At 46.1% G+C, this 23793-nt stretch overlaps 1 pseudogene across 1 annotated transcript; it reads right to left on the reverse strand.

Moving 5' to 3' along the window:
• Positions 1 to 1390: 1390 nt before the first annotated feature.
• LOC306935391 (malate dehydrogenase, mitochondrial-like) lies at positions 1391 to 2411 on the reverse strand (annotated as a pseudogene). The gene has a single exon. The product of its transcript is annotated as a malate dehydrogenase, mitochondrial-like (transcript).
• Positions 2412 to 23793: the final 21382 nt, after the last annotated feature.

A 23793-nucleotide genomic window follows, 5' to 3' on the forward strand; every position in this document is an offset into this window, starting at 1 on the left:
CCCCCCCACTTCACACGGGTGTGATTGATATATTTTTATACCTGCACATCTCCTGAGCACCTGGTCGCTGTTAGATAAATTCTGACATGTTGTTTACACGTCATGTCAAGTTGGCCACTCCATCATATTCTGTTGGTCAACACAGATAGAACTTTTGGCCCAGACCGTGTTCCATATAGGTCATATTGGTCATCTTGCCCTTTTCATAATTTTACTCTTAGCCTACTGCCTGTTTACACAGGATTGTTCATCTTATCCTTTATATTATTTTATCATATTTATATTATGGATTTCCTGACGCCACATTCAGATTTAATATCTTATATCTTGTTGACTCCTTATTCGGTCTCTATACTGTCTGTCCCCAGTCAAGTTAACTTGCATACTGAGAGGTCTATTTTGATTCGAGACTACATGTATTTGACCTTGATGCCTAGTGAGAAAGTAGATAGCCGAGTTCACAGACGGCAGGGAAAGAAATGTTATCTTCAGGTTGCCATAGCAACGCCAGCCTCTGTGCTTTCCCGGTCTATGGCCCTCAATGAACCTAGGAAGATGTCACGATACCAGTCTCATCATCCATGTGCTGGTCCAATGAGTGCTCGACAACCAGCACCACCGTGGGATATTGCGGAAATGAACTATCTATTCAGCCAATGAACGTTTATCAACAACTGACGTGATCTACAGTATTAATGCCTGGGACATACTGTGAAGAGGAGTTCAGGTTCAGTTCGGATCCATATTGGAACAATTGAATACTCTAAATTATAGTGATGTATTGTACTATTATTATTATTATCTGAACCATGTAGCACATTCTCTATGTAAATTGACTTTATTACCTACTAAAAATTACAGTTAAAACCTTAAACTTCCTCTCAGAACTTTATTTCGTCTGTCTCCAATTCGTTTTTAAGGTATCCTTCTATTTTTTATGGTACCGTGGCTGTCATTCAAGATTTAAAGGGCTATCCACTCATTTGTAAGGTAAATACAGCACAGTATTTGGTCTCCCTGCTGGGTTATTGAAGGTATATATATATTTACAGTCCTTTCTAATTAGCATTACAGAATAGATATAATTTATTTTTATCCATTAACTGGCCTTTCTCGCCATCTTTCCAACAGCTTCCTTGCCTCAACCCTAGTAATACTTTGAAGAAATCAGGGTATGAACACATCTGTTTCACAGTAGCAGTATGGAAATATATGCTCTTTTTACAGTAACAGGGACATCAAGGTCAGAACTAGGGTCTTTAAACCAAGGTTAACCTTCACAGCTACGGAAAAACTATAGAGGAAACAGAGTCTGAGGTGCCCTAGGATGCCATTGACATTCTAAGACAGTCTTAGAATGCTGTGAACTATTAGGTGGTATATGGCCCATCTACTTCATGTTGGCCGCAAACTCCTCGCCTTTCTTGATGGAGCCCTTAAGCTCGCCAATAGCGTCAGCCACCAGCTTCTCCTCAAAGGCGGATAGCTTCCCTAGGCCGAGGTTCTTTTTTATGCCGTTCTTCCCAAGGAGGAGAGGTGTTGAGAAATACTTGCACTCCGTCTCCTCCGACCTGACGTACGCACACTCCACCACACCCTCTTTCCCATTCATGGCGTCCAGGAGGGAGAAGATGAAGCGGGCACCTGCATAGGCCATGGAGAGGGTTGCAGAGCCGGCTCCAGCCTTGGCCTTCACCACCTCAGTACCTGCCTCCTGGATCCTTCCAGTCAGGGCCTCCAGCTGGTCAGCAGGGAACTCTACGTCGGGTGTGCAATGTGATATTAGGGGAATGATCGTCTTTCCTGCATGGCCACCAATAACTGGCACATTGACTCGTGCTGGGTCAAGGCCCTTGAGCTCTGCCACAAAGGCATTTGCCCTGACAATGTCGAGGGTCGTCACGCCGAACACTTTGTTGGGGTTGTAGACGCCATGCTTCTTCATCACCTCAGATGCGATGGGGATGGTGGAGTTGACGGGGTTAGTGATGATGCAGATAGATCATGGCTTCGGGGCAGTGGCGGGCACAAGCGTCGGCCAGGGTGGCCACGATGGTCGCGTTGGTGTTGAATAGGTCATCACGGGTCATGTTCGGCTTCCTCGGGACCCCGGCGGAGATTGCCACCACCCCGCAGCCTTGAAGGGCAGCGCCGAGCTGGTCGGGCCCCATGTGGCCCGTCACTTGGGCCCGGGTCTCGATGTGGCTGAGGTCGGCTGCCACTCCGGGCGTGTGGGCGATGTCGAACAGCGAGAGGTCGCTCACCAGCGGGCTGTTCTTCAGCAGCAGGGACAGGGGCTGGCCGATGCCCCCTGACGCGCCGAGCACCGCGACTTTAGTGTGGTTCTGGGACGACGTTGACAGGCTAAGGGCGGTGGCCGCGCACACAGGTCTCACGGCTCGGAAGGACATTCTTGAAGCTTTGGTTTGCAGTGCTTTAGCGTTAAATGGTTGAATTGAACCAGTGGTGTGCTGTGTATTTTTTAACTAGTAGGGCTATTATAAAATAACTCAAGGCTGTATTGCTGATTACTTAGCTTAGGACCCCCGCAGTGGTGTCCGGTTAGAACTTAAACCAGGATGCTTTGACTTCTGCCTTCTCCCTGAAGCCGACCCTTTATATATGCTCCGACGACCAGGCTTGTCATGATGACTAAGCCAGTTAGATCTATCCATATATGGTTCTACCGCATCTATCTGATATCAGCACTAGGTCGGCTCGGGCCCAAATATAGGGATTGTCATACTAGACATTACATTACATTACATTACAGTCATTTAGCAGACGCTTTTATCCAAAGCGACTTACAATAAGTGTATTCAACATAGGTAGGGAACAAAAACTACTAATCACCAGAAGTCTTTAGTGCATTTTCTGCAAAAACAAGCAACCAAGAGTATACCTAGCGCTAAGACATGCTATATATCATATAGCCCTGGCGTCCTAGTCGGATATCCCCATATATGGAGACTGTATATCCAACGAACACTCTCCCAGTTCAGTTAATATGAATGTAAGTGAGAGTCTTCGTTACAGCTATATTTTAATGATGTCACGTGCACGTCACGTGCACGCGCATGCATGTGCACATAGCCATCACCTCGTGCTAGTTACTGTATTCAATATATGATGAAAAAGCTTTATTTTAAGTGAGCATTCGCAAAATATTTCGCTTATGGGAGGTTTCCTTCTGGCAAACCGAGCTGCAGACTTCATTTATGAACTCCCACAGGGCTTATTTTGAGCCCTGTGGGGTTTAAGAGCTGTGACGTCAAGCACTATGCCCCGAAGGCATAAAAGGGGTTCCTACGTCACCAGCCCTCATTCTACTTTTCTCTGCCAATGGAGAATGCAAGACTTCTGAACAGTCGAGTGTGTCTGAGTAATTAATATCTCATAAGTCGGACGAGAGAATTAGTTCTTGAGTACCGTGAGGTTCTCTACGCACTGTTGACATTTTCACATGGAAGAATTGTAAAATTCGAAAGAACGAAAGTTCTAGAAAGCAACAGCGGTTTTCTCTTAGCACCGCTCAAGCGACACGCTAGCCAGGCTTTAATTACCTAGCCAGTTTGCTTATACATAGCTATTGTGCGTGGCTGCCGACGCCAGCAACTTACTAGCTTAGCTATTACTAGCTTGGCAATTTTAGCTTAAGCTACGGGGCTACCCGAAGCTAACCTGACTCCGCCAGATGGGGCAGCAGAGAGTACACTGGGTTCCCCCCTCCTGCTCAAGTGTATGGCGGGATCAAGTCATACACAGTGCTACTGCTGCCTTGATCCCGCCTCTAGCTGCTGCTGATTGGCCAGGCCGTTTTGTGCCCGGGCATCAAGTCTGCCTGAGAGTTCCCAGATGGGAGCAGGAGGGGGGAATCCAGTGTACTCTCTGCTGCCCCATCTGGCGGAGTCAGGTTAACCCGAAGCCAGTGCGAGCTAAAATTTGCTTTCGCTACGACGGAGAACAACGATGTCTCCCCGAGTCGAGCGAGAGAAGAGACACGGCCTATTCCAGCTCCACAAAGCCGCGCTCCTGCCATGGTCCCCTCCCAGGCTTCTGCAGTCAGGGCTTTACGCCCTAGACTACGAGGCTTGTGGAGCCAGACCCAAGACATCGGCCAGGCCATGTCAGCTAGCTCCTATGCTGCTCTCCCTCCAGCGGAATCACGTCAGCCCATGCACCAACAAGGCTCCCCCGGGTCGGGTGGCTGCGACAAGGGGATGTCGGATGCGGTCCTAGGATGCTCCACCGACAACCACCGCTACTACTTCAAGCAGCAGCCGAAGGCACAAGTCTCACTCGACGTGGTTCCCCAGCCGACCCTCGACTACCAACCGCTTCCCTCAACATTACGGTATGTACATTGTGAAGCTAGGTTGTTTAGCTGCTTAGCTAACATTTTTCGAGGTCGGGAGTAGCAACCTTGTTGGCTGGCCGATGCCATCCTAGATAGGCTGCATTCTAGATAGGCTGTTTTCAGGGAGCCACGCCAACTCGCCTATGACATAGCCATAGCACTGGAGCTACTTCGGCTATTGTTTCACGCTTCTCTCCTCACACGGTCGCTGTGTGCCTCACGTTGCTGTCCAACAGCTAACATGACGGCTACCAGAATTACAACCAGCGCAGCGTCTCCGGAGGGGTCGATCAGGCCCTGCAACCCGCTTGACCCCAGGAGCGGCAGCGACCCACAGCACCTCGCCATTACGGTCTGCCCGCCACAGATGCCTCAACATCCACCAGCTGCAGCCAGCAGCAAGAGGACAGCGGCGCTGCGAAGTGTGCCCAATCACACTTCGCAGCCCCCCTCTGTACCTTTCAGTGACAACAACAAACGGAAAGGTTACTTCAGTAAATATGGCTCTTTAAGTAAGTAAGCGGAATTTTCGCTCGCTCACTTAATAGAACCGTGAGGGGAATGAACCCACTGCCATGGGGCCGCTGGGCTCTGTGAAAGGCAGGGTCCATCACACATAATTTTATTACGGCCACCAGGGACGCCATTACACCATAAGTAAGAGCGCCACGGACTGGCCCCTAAGGAACGTTGTCGCTGGAGGCAAGCATCCTCAGACAGCGGATTTGTCCGTTATCACTGTATTAAATATACGAAATCAACCGTTATCAGGACGTTAGAATATAGCTAATATGGTCATACTGGGATACTATACATTGTGCTGTTTGGCTGTGTTCACCCGGTCTGCACGCATGCAGGGTGGTGGTGCAGACATAGCCTGGTCAAGGACCCTGCTGAACGTGTCATTTCCAACTCTATTGTTGGGGTATGGAAACTAGGGGCTACTAATATTTTCTATTCTCTGCCTATGGGGACGTAACTCGGACGGCACTGAGTCGGGTCTGGTGGCAGTCGTAACGTTCGGCACGGCGACTTGCTCCGCTAGCGCCTCGCTCGGTGGTGCCTCACGTGGCTCAAGGCCACCAGAGACGGCGCGTCTTTGTCATTGACACAAAAAGCAAACGCTCTGCTCTCTTGCAATGTTTACCGTACCTATCAAATGAAAGGCTGAGAAAAGCCTCCCATCAGTCTAGGTCTTGACTCGGACTCGACCCCCTTCAGAATTGGTCTTGACTCGGACTCCCCCCCCCCAGCAGAGTTCAGCGGGGAGACAGCAACAGGAAAGAAGCTGTTCCTGAGCCTACTGGTACGAGAGCCAATAGTCCTGTATCGCCTCCCAGAGGGGAGAAGGGAAAATAGTCTGTGGTTTGGATGAGAGGGGTCTGCTGTAGGTCCTCAATGGAGGGGAGTTGTGTGCCGATGACATATTGGGCAGTCTTGACTACCCGTTGCAGGGCCTTCCGGTCAGATACTGTGCAGCTGTTATACCACACTGAGATGCAGTTGGTTAATATGCTCTCAATGGTGCAGCGGTGAAAGTTCACTAGGATCCGGGGAGACAGGTGAGCGTTCCTCAGTCTCCTTAGAAAGTACAGACACTGCTGCGCCTTTTTGAACAGAATGGAGGATCCGGGGAGACAGGTGAGCGTTCCTCAGTCTCCTTAGAAAGTACAGACACTGCTGCGCCTTTTTGAACAGAATGGAACAGTTGAGAGCCCATGATAGGTCATCAGAGAGGGGGACACCCAGGAATTTGAAACTGGACACCCGCTCCACCACTGCCTCGTTGATGTAGATGGGGGTGTGGTCACAGCGGTTAGCTCAACTGTAGTCCACAATGAGCTCCTTTGTCTTTGTGGTGTTGAGAGCCAGGTTGTTGCCAGCGCACCACGCTGCCAGGTGCTGAACCTCCTCCTTGTAGGCCGACTCATCATTGTTTTTAATCAAGCCTACCACCGTGGTGTCGTCTGCGAACTTAACAATGATGTTGGATCCGTGCACAGTCGTGGGTGAAGAGGGAGTAGAGGAGAGGACTGAGCACACAACCCTGTGGTACGCCAGTGTTCAGTGTCAGGGTGGAGGAGGTGTGATTGTCTAACCTAACAGACTGAGGTCTGTTGGTCAGAAAGTCCAGAATCCAGTTGAGTGAAGTACTGATGCCAAGGTGATGCAGTCGATAAACAGCATTCTTACATAGGTGTTGGTGAGTTCCAGGTGGGTCAAAGCTGCGTGTATTGCAGTGGAAATGGCATCCTCGGTTGACCTGTTGTGACGATAGGCATACTGATGAGGGTACAGGGTCGGGGTATGCAGGTTTTCAGGTGAGCCAGTACCAGCCTCTCAAAGCACTTTGTGGTGATGGGGTAAGTGCCATGGGGCGGAAGTCATTCAAGCTTGTTGCAGTGGGATGTTTAGGTACTGGTACAATGGTAGCAGTTTTAGGCACACAGGAATGACTGCCTGAGACAGAGAGAGATTGAATATGTCACAGAAAACCCCTGCCAGCTGCTCAGCGCATGCCCTCAGCACACGACCAGGGATGCCGTCAGGGCCCGCAGCCTTCCGTGCATTAACCCTACTCAATGTGGTGTACACCTCACTGGTAGAGAGTGTGAGCGGATGGTCACCTGGTGGAACACTGGATTTGGTGACGGTCTCCCCGTTGTCCTGGCCGAAGTGAGCGTAGAAGTGGTTCAGCTCATCGGGCAGAGAGGAGCTACTGTGAATGACTGCACAAAGCCAGAGAAGTAGCCACCAGCTTATTAGGTAAGACAGAACAGAAAGGCAGTGCAAGAGGATTTTACTATGGGCAAACAGGTGCAGGTGGCTGCTCCCACTTCCTAGCTCAGCCTTCATGCCAAATTCATGGCAGAACTTGGCGGGGAGATTGCAGAGTGTTGTGTTCTTTACTGAATTGAATCATACACACAAGATTGTCTTTCTGGTTTCTTTATTCTAGTAATGAGCGCTCCTGTCAACCCGCCGGTCTCAATTATAACATCCTGTTACATCACCTTCTGTGTCCTTATATATATATCTGTTACCTGCTTCCTGTTTCCTGGTCATGTGACCTCAGTAACCAATACACGACACAGAGGAGGATTGGATGCATGTGTGGAGGGTGCAACAATCGTTTACTGATTTGCTGATATGTAGGGAGTTATGAGGAATCTGAGCAGATTCTTTGTAGCACCAAGAATTGCGAGTGGACAGTTGGAGGGACGGATGCGGTGTTGGAGAGGATGTGGAGAGGTGGATGTGGACCACTCGTGTTTTTTGGATGTGTCCCAAGGTGGAACATTTTTGGAGAATTCATTTTGTGTTTGGGAGGCTTGATGGAGGGAAGGATGCAGGGAGAGGATGGATGTTTGATAAGCATTTTGTTGGCAGCGGGAAAGAGGGCTGGGGGGGTGGGGGAGGATGGAGTCTCCAGCACAGGGACGGTGGGAAGATATTTGATTTAAGAGGTGTGTCTCATGGAGAGACTGGCACATCGCCTGGGGCTGCAGGAGGAGGGGCAGAGTGGGGAGACTGGGGGTGTGGTGGTTGAGATGGACAGTGCAAGGGTAGAGGTGAGGACTGGGGTGTTTTGTGGGGGCAAAGCCTGGGAGCGTGTGGTGGGGTATTGATGTGAGTGTTGAGACGTTGTCGACTTTTCTTTTTCTTTTTTGTTTTTGTGTTGTGTTGTGTGTGTTTTGTTTTTGTTTAACATTTTTTGAAAAATGAATAAAAGTTTAAGTGATGAAAACTTCCTTTACTTGCACCCTGTTAAATAAAGACTTGTACTGTCCAAGTCTGCTCAGTGCTTCCTTCTACCTCATACCAGTCCTGCTCCTGAGATGGACTGGACCAGCCTAAAATAGGCTTGAGGTGCGGTGGAACCCCCATTGTGCTCCACTTGATTATCTTAAAGAGTACAAACATCTCAAAGACAATTAGTCTAGATGGAACGGGGGGTTTGCGCGCATAGGGTGGATTTTTTAACACCAGCTGTTTTTTCTTAACCCATATGCTGCCTCCTGCTGGACGCAGAGCCAACCGCAGCCTGCCGAGCCGTTTTCAATGTAGCACACGCTAGACTGACAACCTGTTTGGGCGTCCATCTTTAAACTCATCCCTGGCTAAGGACTCCTTTAACGTCTTTTTAATGAGATCCCACTCCGCTAACGTGTTAATTAGCGCTCTAATTAATGATACAACTATAAAGTTGGCTTACCGCTAATCAAAGCTCCCCTCGAGCGGCAGCGCCGTGATGGATTGCTTCCCCTTCATCCTCAATTCATTGAAAAAAGAGCAAGGTGGTAGATTAGGCCTTTCTAGGCCTTTTTAAGAGTTTTCCATTTCAAATCACGCTGGATAAATAAAGCGACTATGTTTAGTGGCTCAATAGCTCTTTCCGTGGATAATCAGCAAAGACCTCTGAATATCGTGCGTTTTACTCAAAGCATCTTTTATATTATAATACAGAACCCAACCCAACAAAGCAGCATCAAATGTGTTGTTATTTACAGTACACTGTAGCCATGTGACTTAAAAGGCAATGGATGGCCATTTTCTTGGGAACTTTGAATTAAAGAAACTAAAAAAATTCTTCCTTCCCAGGTGCCACGGCAGTCCGAGGTCTACGAGGAAACCGGCATCCCCTCCCAGTTCAGGTCCGACATGTACCTCGTCTGTTGCCTCAGCCCGCTAACCTACGACATCGACTTCTGCACCCAGGAGTGCGTGCGCTGTGAGTGGCTGGACCTCGCCGAGCTCGCCAAGACCAACGCCCATTACCACGCGCGTGGCCAGGCTACTGCTTCACGGCCTGGAGCGTGGCTTCGACACGATCAACCTCACCATGGAGGAGATTCCGGCGGTCTACTCAGGGATGTTTTACCAGTTGTACCACCGGCACTAAAACCCTAGCTAGTCCTCGACAAGCTGCTAGAAACCGGACAAAAATACAAAAATGTCATTAGTTTGACATTTTACTTGATTCAACTGGACACCGTCTTTAAACAAGCAACGTAATCGGCCTCATAAGACTAATGGTGCAGCATAGTGTAGCTCGCTTCTAAGCATTTCTACCGTAAGTGTATGTAGTATATTGATAACCCATATACACATAATACACTTAGAATGATGTGGTCTGTGTCCTGTGGAGCTCGGCCTGAACAAGGCTATGTGTTACCCCTTGTCTCCTTCCCTTTGTTGAGACAAATAGGCCTGATCTGATGTTATGTATAGGCAACATGCCATGGCACAAATATACATTCTTACTGCACACAGATGTATTGCACCCACAACATAATGTTAAGTACAAGTATAAGTATAAGGTTAAGTATGGCTGCACCCAAGGTAATGCTTATGGTACATGCTATTGGAGAAAACACATGGACACAGTCCAGGCTGGACTTCTAATACTGATGTGCACCCACAGTTCTGCCGGCCTGAGGTCAAATAGGTCATAGGGTTCCCAGGCTATGTCGGAAAGTTTATCAATGGAGGTGACTACCATCATAATATATTCTATTATCTTGAGACCTTCCTTAGTTACAGCCTTGGTTACGTATTGGTAATGGTCACACACACACACACACACACACACACACACACACACACACACACACACACACACACACACACACACACACACACACACACACACACACACACACACACACACACACACACACACACATGGTCACATGCATTTAGTGCATGTGAATAGACACCCCGTATATAAGCACCTCATTTTCCTCCGTACTTTGCTTCCAGTAGAACCACACTTGCTGGTAAGTCATGATTCGATATATGTCTTGATGTTCTTGGAACGGGGCTTCCAGTAGAACCATCTTCCTGGTTAGTCATTTGGAATGCTTATTGATGTCCTGTAATAAACTCTAAATTGGAAAGAAAGGACATTGCCTGGACTGCCTCTCTTTTTTGTATAACCTGCCTGGTATATATATCCACCTATTATGAACACTCAATTTACTACATGTATTCATGACAAATGATGATTTCCACATGTGAGTCGCACACATGTTTGTTTTAAGAACTGTTACTGTCAAAGGAATATAGTGCAATCAGAATCACGATTATCACCATTATGTAAAATAAAAGCATTTTCACATTGCGGTTTTAAAAAGTAAAAGCATTAGAACATTTGTGTACAACTACTCTGGTGAAACAACTACTCTGGTGAAAAGCTGGAGGTCAAATCTCCTCAGTCAAATCTGGTCACATATGTTGTCATGTGCTTGGTTGGTAGCATACATACTTGCATACCACTGTGATGACCTCATCACATTTGTGAAGACAGCTATGGTCGTTTTTTAGCCGGAGGAGTGTTTTTCGTGCAAAACTAATGATTGCAATTGATTCAGAAACATGAATAACCCCTAATTTGACATGTCACATGCTTCTTAAAGCATAATTCAAATTAGATTTTTTTATATAGGTTTTCAATGGTACCCCAAACGTTCAACCGAATTTACCATGATCCAGAATTTATATAATACCATTTTTTTGTATGTTATTTGGATGCCCCTAGGATCGTAAAAAACCTTGAACGGTTACTCTTGCAATTTCTTTTGGGTCAAATCTTAGATTGACTGGCCTAAATTGTTCCCAAAATCTACCCCCCAGAAATGGAACTCTTGGAGAGGAACAGTGCCACGTGGTGTTTGCAGAGAACTGCAGGCATATTTGCCACTGGGATATGGTGTACGTGGCACTGGCAGAAAGTCACTGAAGAAAATAAATTGAATAATTGCTTTATGCAAGCAATGTTTCCATGTTTAGTATATAGGCATTGGAGGCTCGAATTGGTTTAGTTTAGCTTTTGTGGCAACACTGAGCTTGAGACCCAACAGAGCCATTTGGTGTCATGATGTGAGACAGGAGTGTAGGACTAGGACCCAACCGTGTAAGCTTGCTACAGAGTACAGACTCATCTTAAACTGGCTTCTCGTCAGCATGGCTTAAAAAAGAGCTGCTTTGACCGCTGTCTGCTCACATTCCTAGTTGTAAATGTCAATACTGAATTTTGTTGGTTTTGTATATTTGTATATGTAACTCTGTGCTTATGCATTTATTATATATATTTTTCTAAATAAAAGGTGAAATTATAAAATAAAGTCTGAGCCACATCAGCCTACAGCAGGTCAACTGCAAATAATGTATTATTCTCCCACATAAGAGAATAAATGTGCTTGCAGAAGAATGCTTCATCTCTCTCAGCTAAGGGGTCCTTGGCCTGAACAATTGAAGACCCCTGCACTAGAAGATTCTATGACTTGCACAAACAGGGACCTAACCACACCACTACAGTGACAAACTGACAAGAAAACTCTGTGAAACGGGGGTGTATATATAGACACATGGTTAACTGGTGACAGGTGAGCACAATAGGTAGTTAACACTGTGATAGGCTAAAAGACTAACAGGGCACAGGTGAACAACAATTGCTAAAGAGACTAGAGAGACAAGAAAGGTAGCAGCTACTAAAGAAAACCGGAAACAGCACTACAATCACTACAAAATAAAGGTACACAAATGTAACTTAAATAAGTAGTGAAATGTTTTTCACACTTTTAGAGCATATCCGTGGTTTTCACATGTGTATACCTAACAACAGATGCCAAAACAATGGGAGCCAAAGGGTCCAAAGTCCAAAGCTAATTTGAATTACTTCCTTTGAATGAAAACGTGCTGCGTGATGACGTAGCACTACCCTTATGAATATTGATTTTATTCTGGTTTGTTCCAATAGCTGTGCAGTTCCTCCAAACACAGGCTGCTGCTTTTGATTACAGAACTAGGCCTACTGTTTTTAATTTCATTCAAGATGACATTATTACTAATTTTAAACTTAATCAGCACACTAAAATCTGTATCTGAAAACATTATAGGTTAGAAATAAGCCACGTAGCCTATAGAGCTTACCAAAATCTCCTTGAGGGGGCGTCAACATATGTGTCACGTGGTAGCGGCCGCCATACTTGTCTAGTTTGTTTTCGTGGCAGCGGTGGCCGAACGGATAGCGGCGCGGTCTAGATACCGGAAGGTTCCCAGTTCGAATCTGCCGTCCGACACGTTAAAATTACCACCGCTGAAATGCCCTTGAACAAGGCATCAACCACTACGATGAAATGTGTTCTATGAGCAGGGCCTGGCTGGAAACAAGTTCTTGAGCTTAGCCCAGATACCCTGGGTAAATATAGATTTCATTTCATTTCATTTCATTTACATTGAGCGTCTATCCGGTGTGATTGTATACGTTCTTTTTTTAAACTGACCTTACAATAGTGCAGACAGCTCAGTAAATAAGTGCCACAGCAGGTCACGTCGAGGCAATGAGCCAGAAAACGGAATTAGATTTTCAGCTTTCCAGCATGGAGACAGCATCAAGGAACCCAGATTCATGAGTTTACAAAAAGACGTAGAATCTTGTCTGTACGGCGCACGGGCGCAGAGACATAACGTTCAACAAAGTATCTAAGCACAGCCGTGTTTGTTCACGACATTTTCCTTGTCCTTGTAAGGTATTTGGGCCCGACGTTCTTTTTATCCATCCTGGTGTTGGTTCACTATGTTCAAGCTCAATATTTACAAAAACATACCACCGTCACTCTATTCTGAGTGATGTGGGCTAGAGTTTAAAGCCCACAAGAATGGCGCGCTAGCTTTTCAGACGCCGCCCCCCTCTTCAGGGCTGGACTGGCCATAGGACGTACCGGGCATATTCCCGATGGGCCACGACCGTAGGGGGCCGCCATGATTAAAACAAATTATTATAATTATTTTTAAAAGGCAGGCAGGCCAATAGGCGGCAGGCCACCAGGAAATGTCCGGGCCTGCTGCCATTCTGCCAGTACTATCATGATAATTTCACTGTACCTGTATCAGTGAGTGACAAATAAACCCTCTTCTATCTTGAATCCTTTTGCCAGCATCATTCTTGTGAGAGCAACAAAGGGTTGTGTAGTTGTCTGTTGGTTTGTATCATTTATGTTGTTCTGTAAAAGTGGTGGTATTAGGGCTTGTTTGTTTGTGTGTGGCTCGACGGAGCGGGCGGGATAGTTTCTGCTATCTGCACGCTGGTTGTGGTGGGCTGGTCTGGGCCAAATTTGCGCGAAAATGACCGGGCCGAATTTTTGTCCCAGTCCAGCCCTGCCCATCTTGGTGACGTACACGTTTTTACACCCTATAGCACACATACTGAGCTATTGCGGTCTGTATGATAAGTGCGCCCCTCACTTCACACGGGTGATCATAAATCGTTTTGTTCCCAAATTTGATTTGATTTATTTATTAGATCCCCATTAGCTTAGGCCTACTGTGAATCACAGCAGCTACTTGCTTAATACTCTCCAGGATGCCCTGGTTGAGCTAAGAAATGTATGCTGTTTTCTAGGGCTATGAATATTGACTTGGATAGTGTACTTAGGCTATAACTTCTTCAGATGGCTCCACGAGAGGGTCTCTGAATATAAATATCTTGGCATCTGGCTTGACGATAAACTTTCTTTTAAATTTCATATTGTTGATCTTGTCTCCAAACTTAGACAAAAACTAGGTTTTCTGTATAGCAAAAAAATGTTTTCCAAATTCCAGTAAAAAAGCTATTATTGAGTCCACTTTCCTCTCGGTCCTGTACTATGGGGACATAATTTATAGGTCTGCTGCTCCTTCACTGTTAAAACGGCTAGACACTGTCTACCACTCTGCCTTGCGGTGGACTACTGGAGATAGTGCACCACTGTGCACTTTGAGAACTCAGGTTTATCCTCTCTGACAGAGGCAAGATAAGCATTGGCACCTATTTTTATATAAAGCCATTGCTGGGATGCTCCCTGACTATATCTGCTCCATGTTGGAATTGAACTAGCACGTATCAGACCCGCTCTAGTGATTTTTTAAGGCTCAAGGTTCCTCAGGCTCAGACAGAGTTGGGCAAGACAGCTTTTTCTGTCAATGCCCAACCTCGTGGAATGAACTTCAAAACTCCTTAAAACTGAGCTCCCTGCCATCCTTCGTCAGTTCAAAGGAATGCTCCAGAACATTTTTCACCATGATTGCTCCTGCTTCAATATTTTACTGGTTGTTCTGCATTTAAGTTCCTTTGTAATTTATCCTGATTTTTAATGTTGTGTTGTATAATGATGTATTGTTTTGACTGTATTTGTGAATTGTAACCTCTGCTACATTGAAAATGAGGGCTTGCCCTCAACTGTATTTCCGAGTATAAATAAAGGTGATGGTGATTCACTGGCGATAAAGGGATATGGACACGATTAGGACCAGCGCAGCACACCAGCACATTGCCAAAGCAAGTGTCAAAATATGGGGAAAGTAAACTCCTCACAAAAAGTTTGGAACCTTAATTTTGGTCGATTATTTCTCCCCATTAATACCAATTGGTATTGTATTTTATATTTTTATCATTGATTAGTCACCTTTAAGCCCTAACCACACCAAAGGGTCAAGACGGTTTTAGCGTTGTCCCTGCGGTGTGATATGTCCTGTTGCACGTTGACGTGCGCTGACACGCGTCGTCCCTAGTGATTCAACGCATGGAATTAACTGGCCCAAACCACACGAAAGGGTCGAGACGGTTTTAGCGTTAACCCCTTGCAACCGTTTGGACTCAAGGAGTTGCATGGTGACCCTTTGGTGTGGTTAGGGCTAGAGGTACAGATTGTAAGGACCAGGCATTCGTGGAATGAGCAATAAAGCTATGTGTGGGGAGCACCCCCCCCAAAAAGGTAAATGGTTGGTATTCACCCTTGCTTTGAGTTGCTTAGTTGATTGGATGATTGCACTCCCGCAGGAATAAGGAAAAAACACATACATTTTTTACACTTTATTCAATTTAAACTCAGTTTTAGGGAACTCTGTAGCGTGTGAAAGATCAATACACAGCCACAACCCAGCAGGCACAAGTCTTTTTTAAATCGCTCCTACTGGCCCACAGTAGCAATTATGCGTTCCTCATAATATGCAATATGCAATTAGCCGAGGAGTGACGAAGTGTCCATCAGCTGGAGCACATTGTAGGCCTTGGTCCAGGGAGAATTGTCCTTCAGAATCCTCATGGCTGCCTCAGCTATGTTGTTGGTGTGTTGTTCCCACGGACAGGCAACGTTGCTCTATAGATATAGTAGAGAGCCCATGACTCTTTCCGGCCATACAAATTCTGGAGGTAAACCCTGAATTTGGGATACCTGCCAAGTAAAACAAAACGTAGAGGTGGTTCCCAAAGTCCTCAAACTGGATCAGCGTGTCCTGGCCATATTTGTCAACCACGGCCTCCATGCACTAGTCAATCAGGTCGTCGTACGCCCGAGAGCGGTCACGCTTCTGGTACAAACCCATATATAATGGATCCCTCAGGAGGGTCTCGTTGTCTGTGCCATTATCTATCACCACCGGTAGACACCTCTCAGGTCTGATTCCAGCACTGGCACAACAGATTCTGGAGGTAAACCCTGAATTTGGGATACCTGCCAAATAAAACAAAACGTAGAGGTGGATTGTAATTCTTACACAGCAATTAATTGAATTAATGCCAAGGGCGTGATACTGACTTACCCGTTCGCAGTAGGACTCTCCAAAGCCTGCCCATAGAAGCTCTGTGCCTCACTCGCCTCCCTGGCATATACATTATTTGTTTGACAACGGAGAGGAGCGTCTTCCTGTCCGCTCTGCTCTTTGCTCCACAGCCATCTCCATTGCTTTATCATTCGTGAACCTAAGTGATAACAACATCCATACAAATGTGGTTGAATCACTACCAAGAATGTTGACACCATTCAAATTTTAAAACTAAAACATATAACCAAGACTCACTATCAAGATGGTCTTTTGGCCTTTAACTGGAACTGGACAGATTTCTTGAGCAAGGCTTTATTTGGGACGCTTAGGTGCTGCTGGCTGTACATCTTCTCCTGTGATGAATTTAGATTTCTTCGATTGTCCTAGGACTGAAGCAACTCCATGTATCCCCATGATTCTTTCCGGCCATACAAATTCTGGAGGTAAACCCTGAATTTGGGATACCTGCCAAGTAAAACAAAACGTAGAGGTGGTTCCCAAAGTCCTCAAACTGGATCAGCGTGTCCTGGCCATATTTGTCAACCATGGCCTCCATGAACTCGTCAATCAGGTCGTCGTACGCCCGAGAGCGGTCGCACTTCTGGTACAAACCCATATATAATGGATCCCTCAGGAGGGTCTCGTTGTCTGTGCCAACATCTATCACCACCGGTAGACACCTCTCAGGTCTGATTCCAGCACAGGCCGTGTACAGGCACAACACATTCTGGAGGTAAACCCTGAATTTGGGATACCTGCCAAATAAAACAAAACGTAGAGGTGGATTGTAATTATTACACAGCAATTAATTGAATTAATGCCAAGGGCGTGATACTGACTTACCCGTTCACAGTAGGACTCTCCAAAGCCTGCCCATAGAAGCTCTGTGCCTCACTCGCCTCCCTGGCATATACATTATTTGTTTGACAACGGAGAGGAGCGTCTTCCTGTCCGCTCTGCTCTTTGCTCCACAGCCATCTCCATTGCTTTATCATTCGTGAACCTAAGTGATAACAACATCCATACAAATGTGGTTTAATCACTACCAAGAATGTTGACGCCATTCAAATTTTAAAACTAAAACATATAACCAAGACTCACTATCAAGATGGTCTTTTGGCCTTTAACTGGAACTGGACAGATTTCTTGAGCAAGGCTTTATTTGGGACGCTCAGGTGCTGCTGGCTGTACATCTTCTCCTGTGATGAATTTAGATTTCTTCGATTGTCCTAGGACTAAAGCAACTCCATGTATCCCCATGACTCTTTCCGGCCATACAAATTCTGGAGGTAAACCCTGAATTTGGGATACCTGCCAAGTAAAACAAAACGTAGAGGTGGTTCCCAAAGTCCTCAAACTGGATCAGTGTGTCCTGGCCATATTTGTCAACCACGGCCTCCATGAACTCGTCAATCAGGTCGTCGTACGCCCGAGAGCGGTCGCGCTTCTGGTACAAACCCATATATAATGGATCCCTCAGGAGGGTCTTGTTGTCTGTGCCAACATCTATCACCACCGGTAGACACCTCTCAGGTCTGATTCCAGCACAGGCCGTGTACAGGCACAACAAATTCTGGAGGTAAACCCTGAATTTGGGATACCTACCAAATAAAACAAAACGTAGAGGTGGATTGTAATTCTTACACAGCAATTAATTGAATTAATGCCAAGGGCGTGATACTGACTTACCCGTTCGCAGTAGGACTCTCCAAAGCCTGCCCATAGAAGCTCTGTGCCTCACTCGCCTCCCTGGCATATACATTATTTGTTTGACAACGGAGAGGAGCGTCTTCCTGTCAGCTCTGCTCTTTGGTCCACAGCCATCTCCATTGCTTTATCATTCGTGAACCTAAGTGATAACAACATCCATACAAATGTGGTTGAATCACTACCAAGAATGTTGACACCATTCAAATTTTAAAACTAAAACATATAACCAAGACTCACTATCAAGATGGTATTTTGGCCTTTAACTGGGACTGGACAGATTTCTTGAGCAAGGCTTTATTTGGGACGCTCAGGTGCAAGTATGTTGACACCATTCAAATTTTAAAACTAAAACATATAACCAAGACTCACTATCAAGATGGTCTTTTGGCCTTTAACTGGAACTGGACAGATTTCTTGAGCAAGGCTTTATTTGGGATGCTCAGGTGCTGCTGGCTGTGCATCTTCCGTGATGAATTTAGATTTTTTCGATTGTCCTAGGAATGAAGCCACTCCATGTATCCGGCTCTGACTTCAACACACACACACACACACACACACACACGCTATATTATACTTCCCTATCCCCATATGAGAGCAGACTTTTCGTCCTGTGGAAATTTACGTGTAGCGCCCTCGTTTGTTCCTATTCCAACCTTTCACAGATGTAATGAGAGTATGCCTGTTGACCTACAAAGCAGTTTGTGCCGACTTGCTTGAAAGTAGCTCTGAACGTTCCCTGGTGGACAGTCATGGACAAATGCTTCCTGGTTTCCAACGTTCTCCTGGGGTCTGTTTTTCACTAGTAGCCTGTGTTCGTCATACATCCAGATTTTCTCCCTGGCCTCAGCCTGGGTCATCCCCTTTTCCATCATTGCCATCACGATCAGGTTGGCGATGCCCAGGGCAGCCTCTCCAGCTTCCAGGAAAAGCACTCTGTGTTCAGTGATGGGTTTGCCAATTGCTCTCTGAGCTGCCAACAGTTCAGCCAGGGCTACCGCTGCAGTGCCTTGAATGTCGTCGTTGAAGGTGCAGTATTTCTCCTTGTACTTCCACATTAAGCGAAAGGCGTTGTGGTTCCCAAAGTCCTCAAACTGGATCAGCGTGTCCTGGCCATATTTGTCAACCACGGCCTCCATGAACTCGTCAATCAGGTCGTCGTACGCCCGAGAGCGGTCGCGCTTCTGGTACAAACCCATATATAATGGATCCCTCAGGAGGGTCTCGTTGTCTGTGCCAACATCTATCACCACCGGTAGACACCTCTCAGGTCTGATTCCAGCACAGGCCGTGTACAGGCACAACATATTCTGGAGGTAAACCCTGAATTTGGGATACCTACCAAATAAAACAAAACGTAGAGGTGGATTGTAATTCTTACACAGCAATTAATTGAATTAATGCCAAGGGCGTGATACTGACTTACCCGTTCGCAGTAGGACTCTCCAAAGCCTGCCCATAGAAGCTCTGTGCCTCACTCGCCTCCCTGGCATATACATTATTTGTTTGACAACGGAGAGGAGCGTCTTCCTGTCAGCTCTGCTCTTTGGTCCACAGCCATCTCCATTGCTTTATCATTCGTGAACCTAAGTGATAACAACATCCATACAAATGTGGTTGAATCACTACCAAGAATGTTGACACCATTCAAATTTTAAAACTAAAACATATAACCAAGACTCACTATCAAGATGGTCTTTTGGCCTTTAACTGGGACTGGACAGATTTCTTGAGCAAGGCTTTATTTGGGACGCTCAGGTGCAAGTATGTTGACACCATTCAAATTTTAAAACTAAAACATATAACCAAGACTCACTATCAAGATGGTCTTTTGGCCTTTAACTGGAACTGGACAGATTTCTTGAGCAAGGCTTTATTTGGGATGCTCAGGTGCTGCTGGCTGTGCATCTTCCGTGATGAATTTAGATTTTTTTCGATTGTCCTAGGACTGAAGCCACTCCATGTATCCGGCTCTGACTTCAACACCCCCCCCCCACACACACACACACACGCTATATTATACTTCCCTATCCCCATATGAGAGCAGACTTTTCGTCCTGTGGAAATTTACGTGTAGCGCCCTCGTTTGTTCCTATTCCAACCTTTCACAGATGTAATGAGAGTATGCCTGTTGACCTACAAAGCAGTTTGTGCCGACTTGCTTGAAAGTAGCTCTGAACGTTCCCTGGTGGACAGTCATGGACAAATGCTTCCTGGTTTCCAACGTTCTCCTGAGGTCTGTTTTTCACTAGTAGCCTGTGTTCGTCATACATCCAGATTTTCTCCCTGGCCTCAGCCTGGGTCATCCCCTTTTCCATCATTGCCATCACGATCAGGTTGGCGATGCCCAGGGCAGCCTCTCCGGCTTCCAGGAAAAGCACTCTGTGTTCAGTGATGGGTTTGCCAATTGCTCTCTGAGCTGCCAACAGTTCAGCCAGGGCTACCGCTGCAGTGCCTTGAATGTCGTCGTTGAAGGTGCAGTATTTCTCCTTGTACTTCCACATTAAGCGAAAGGCGTTGTGGTTCCCAAAGTCCTCAAACTGGATCAACGTGTCCTGGCCATATTTGTCAACCACGGCCTCCATGAACTCGTCAATCAGGTCGTCGTACGCCCGAGAGCGGTCGCGCTTCTGGTACAAACCCATACATAATGGATCCTTCAGGAGGGTCTCGTTGTCTGTGCCAACATCTATCACCACCGGTAGACACCTCTCAGGTCTGATTCCAGCACAGGCTGTGTACAGGCACAACAAATTCTGGAGGTAAACCCTGAATTTGGGATACCTACCAAATAAAACAAAACGTAGAGGTGGATTGTAATTCTTACACAGCAATTAATTGAATTAATGCCAAGGGCGTGATACTGACTTACCCGTTCGCAGTAGGACTCTCCAAAGCCTGCCCATAGAAGCTCTGTGCCTCACTCGCCTCCCTGGCATATACATTATTTGTTTGACAACGGAGAGGAGCGTCTTCCTGTCAGCTCTGCTCTTTGGTCCACAGCCATCTCCATTGCTTTATCATTCGTGAACCTAAGTGATAACAACATCCATACAAATGTGGTTGAATCACTACCAAGAATGTTGACACCATTCAAATTTTAAAACTAAAACATATAACCAAGACTCACTATCAAGATGGTCTTTTGGCCTTTAACTGGGACTGGACAGATTTCTTGAGCAAGGCTTTATTTGGGACGCTCAGGTGCAAGTATGTTGACACCATTCAAATTTTAAAACTAAAACATATAACCAAGACTTACTGTCAAGATGGTCTTTTGGCCTTTAACTGGAACTGGACAGATTTCTTGAGCAAGGCTTTATTTGGGATGCTCAGGTGCTGCTGGCTGTGCATCTTCCGTGATGCATTTAGATTTTTTCGATTGTCCTAGGACTGAAGCCACTCCATGTATCCGGCTCTGACTTCAACCCCAGGGCAGCCTCTCCGGCTTCCAGGAAAAGCACTCTTGTGTTCAGTGATGGGTTTGCCAATTGCTCTCTGAGCTGCCAACAGTCCAGCCAGGGCTACCGCTGCAGTGCCTTGAATGTCGTCGTTGAAGGTGCAGTATTTCTCCTTGTACTTCCACATTAAGCGAAAGGCGTTGTGGTTCCCAAAGTCCTCAAACTGGATCAGCGTGTCCTGGCCATATTTGTCAACCACGGCCTCCATGAACTCGTCAATCAGGTCGTCGTACGCCCGAGAGCGGTCGCGCTTCTGGTACAAACCCATATATAATGGATCCCTCAGGAGGGTCTCGTTGTCTGTGCCAACATCTATCACCACCGGTAGACACCTCTCAGGTCTGATTCCAGCATAGGCCGTGTACAGGCACAACATATTCTGGAGGTAAACCCTGAATTTGGGATACCTGTCAAATAAAACAAAACGTAGAGGTGGATTGTAATTCTTACACAGAAATTAATTGAATTAATGCCAAGGGCATGATACTGACTTACCCGTTCGCAGTAGGACTCTCCAAAGCCTGCCCATAGAAGCTTTGTGCCTCACTCGCCTCCCTGGCATATACATTATTTGTTTGACAACGGAGAGGAGCGTCTTCCTGTCAGCTCTGCTCTTTGCTCCACAGCCATTTCCATTGCTTTATCATTCGTGAACCTAAGTGATAACATCCATACAAATGTGGTTGAATCACTACCAAAAATGTTGACACCATTCAAATTTTAAAACTAAAACATATAACCAAGACTCACTATCAAGATGGTCTTTTGGCCTTTAACTGGAACTGGACAGATTTCTTGAGCAAGGCTTTATTTGGGACGCTCAGGTGTTGCTGGCTGTACATCTTCTCCTGTGATGAATTTAGATTTCTTCGATTGTCCTAGGACTGAAGCAACTCCATGTATCCCCATGACTCTTTCCGGCCATACAAATTCTGGAGGTAAACCCTGAATTTGGGATACCTGCCAAGTAAAACAAAACGTAGAAGTGGTTCCCAAAGTCCTCAAACTGGATCAGTGTGTCCTGGCCATATTTGTCAACCACGGCCTCCATGAACTCGTCAATCAGGTCGTCGACCGAGAGTGGTCGCGCTTCTGGTACAAACCCATATATAATGGATCCCTCAGGAGGGTCTCGTTGTCTGTGCCAACATCTATCACCACCGGTAGACACCTCTCAGGTCTGATTCCAGCATAGGCCGTGTACAGGCACAACATATTCTGGAGGTAAACCCTGAATTTGGGATACCTGCCAAATAAAACAAAACGTAGAGGTGGATTGTAATTCTTACACAGCAATTCATTGAATTAATGCCAAGGGCGTGATACTGACTTACCCGTTCGCAGTAGGACTCTCCAAAGCCTGCCCATAGAAGCTCTGTGCCTCACTCGCCTCCCTGGCATATACATTATTTGTTTGACAACGGAGAGGAGCGTCTTCCTGTCCGCTCTGCTCTTTGCTCCACAGCCATCTCCATTGCTTTATCATTCGTGAACCTAAGTGATAACAACATCCATACAAATGTGGTTGAATCACTACCAAGAATGTTGACGCCATTCAAATTTTAAAACTAAAACATATAACCAAGACTCACTATCAAGATGGTCTTTTGGCCTTTAACTGGAACTGGACAGATTTCTTGAGCAAGGCTTTATTTGGGACGCTCAGGTGTTGCTGGCTGTACATCTTCTCCTGTGATGAATTTAGATTTCTTCGATTGTCCTAGGACTGAAGCAACTCCATGTATCCCCATGACTCTTTCCGGCCATACAAATTCTGGAGGTAAACCCTGAATTTGGGATACCTGCCAAGTAAAACAAAACGTAGAAGTGGTTCCCAAAGTCCTCAAACTGGATCAGTGTGTCCTGGCCATATTTGTCAACCACGGCCTCCATGAACTCGTCAATCAGGTCGTCGACCGAGAGCGGTCGCGCTTCTGGTACAAACCCATATATAATGGATCCCTCAGGAGGGTCTCGTTGTCTGTGCCAACATCTATCACCACCGGTAGACACCTCTCAGGTCTGATTCCAGCACAGGCCGTGTACAGGCACAACAAATTCTGGAGGTAAACTCTGAATTTGGGATACCTGCCAAATAAAACAAAACGTAGAGGTGGATTGTAATTCTTACACAGCAATTAATTTAATTAATGCCAAGGGCGTGATACTGACTTACCCGTTCGCAGTAGGACTCTCCAAAGCCTGCCCATAGAAGCTCTGTGCCTCACTCGCCTCCCTGGCATATACATTATTTGTTTGACAATGGAGAGGAGCGTCTTCCTGTCAGCTCTGCTCTTTGCTCCACAGCCATCTCCATTGCTTTATCATTCGTGAACCTAAGTGATAACAACATCCATACAAATGTGGTTGAATCACTACCAAGAATGTTGACACCATTCAAATTTTAAAACTAAAACATATAACCAAGACTCACTATCAAGATGGTCTTTTGGCCTTTAACTGGGACTGGACAGATTTCTTGAGCAAGGCTTTATTTGGGACGCTCAGGTGCAAGTATGTTGACACCATTCAAATTTTAAAACTAAAACATATAACCAAGACTTACTGTCAAGATGGTCTTTTGGCCTTTAACTGGAACTGGACAGATTTCTTGAGCAAGGCTTTATTTTGGATGCTCAGGTTCTGCTGGCTGTCCATCTTCCGTGATGAATTTTGATTTTT

The sequence above is a fragment of the Electrona antarctica genome (genome assembly GCF_951216825.1).
Source record: "Electrona antarctica genome assembly, chromosome: 13".
In the NCBI taxonomy this organism is placed as follows: Eukaryota; Metazoa; Chordata; class Actinopteri; order Myctophiformes; family Myctophidae; genus Electrona; species Electrona antarctica.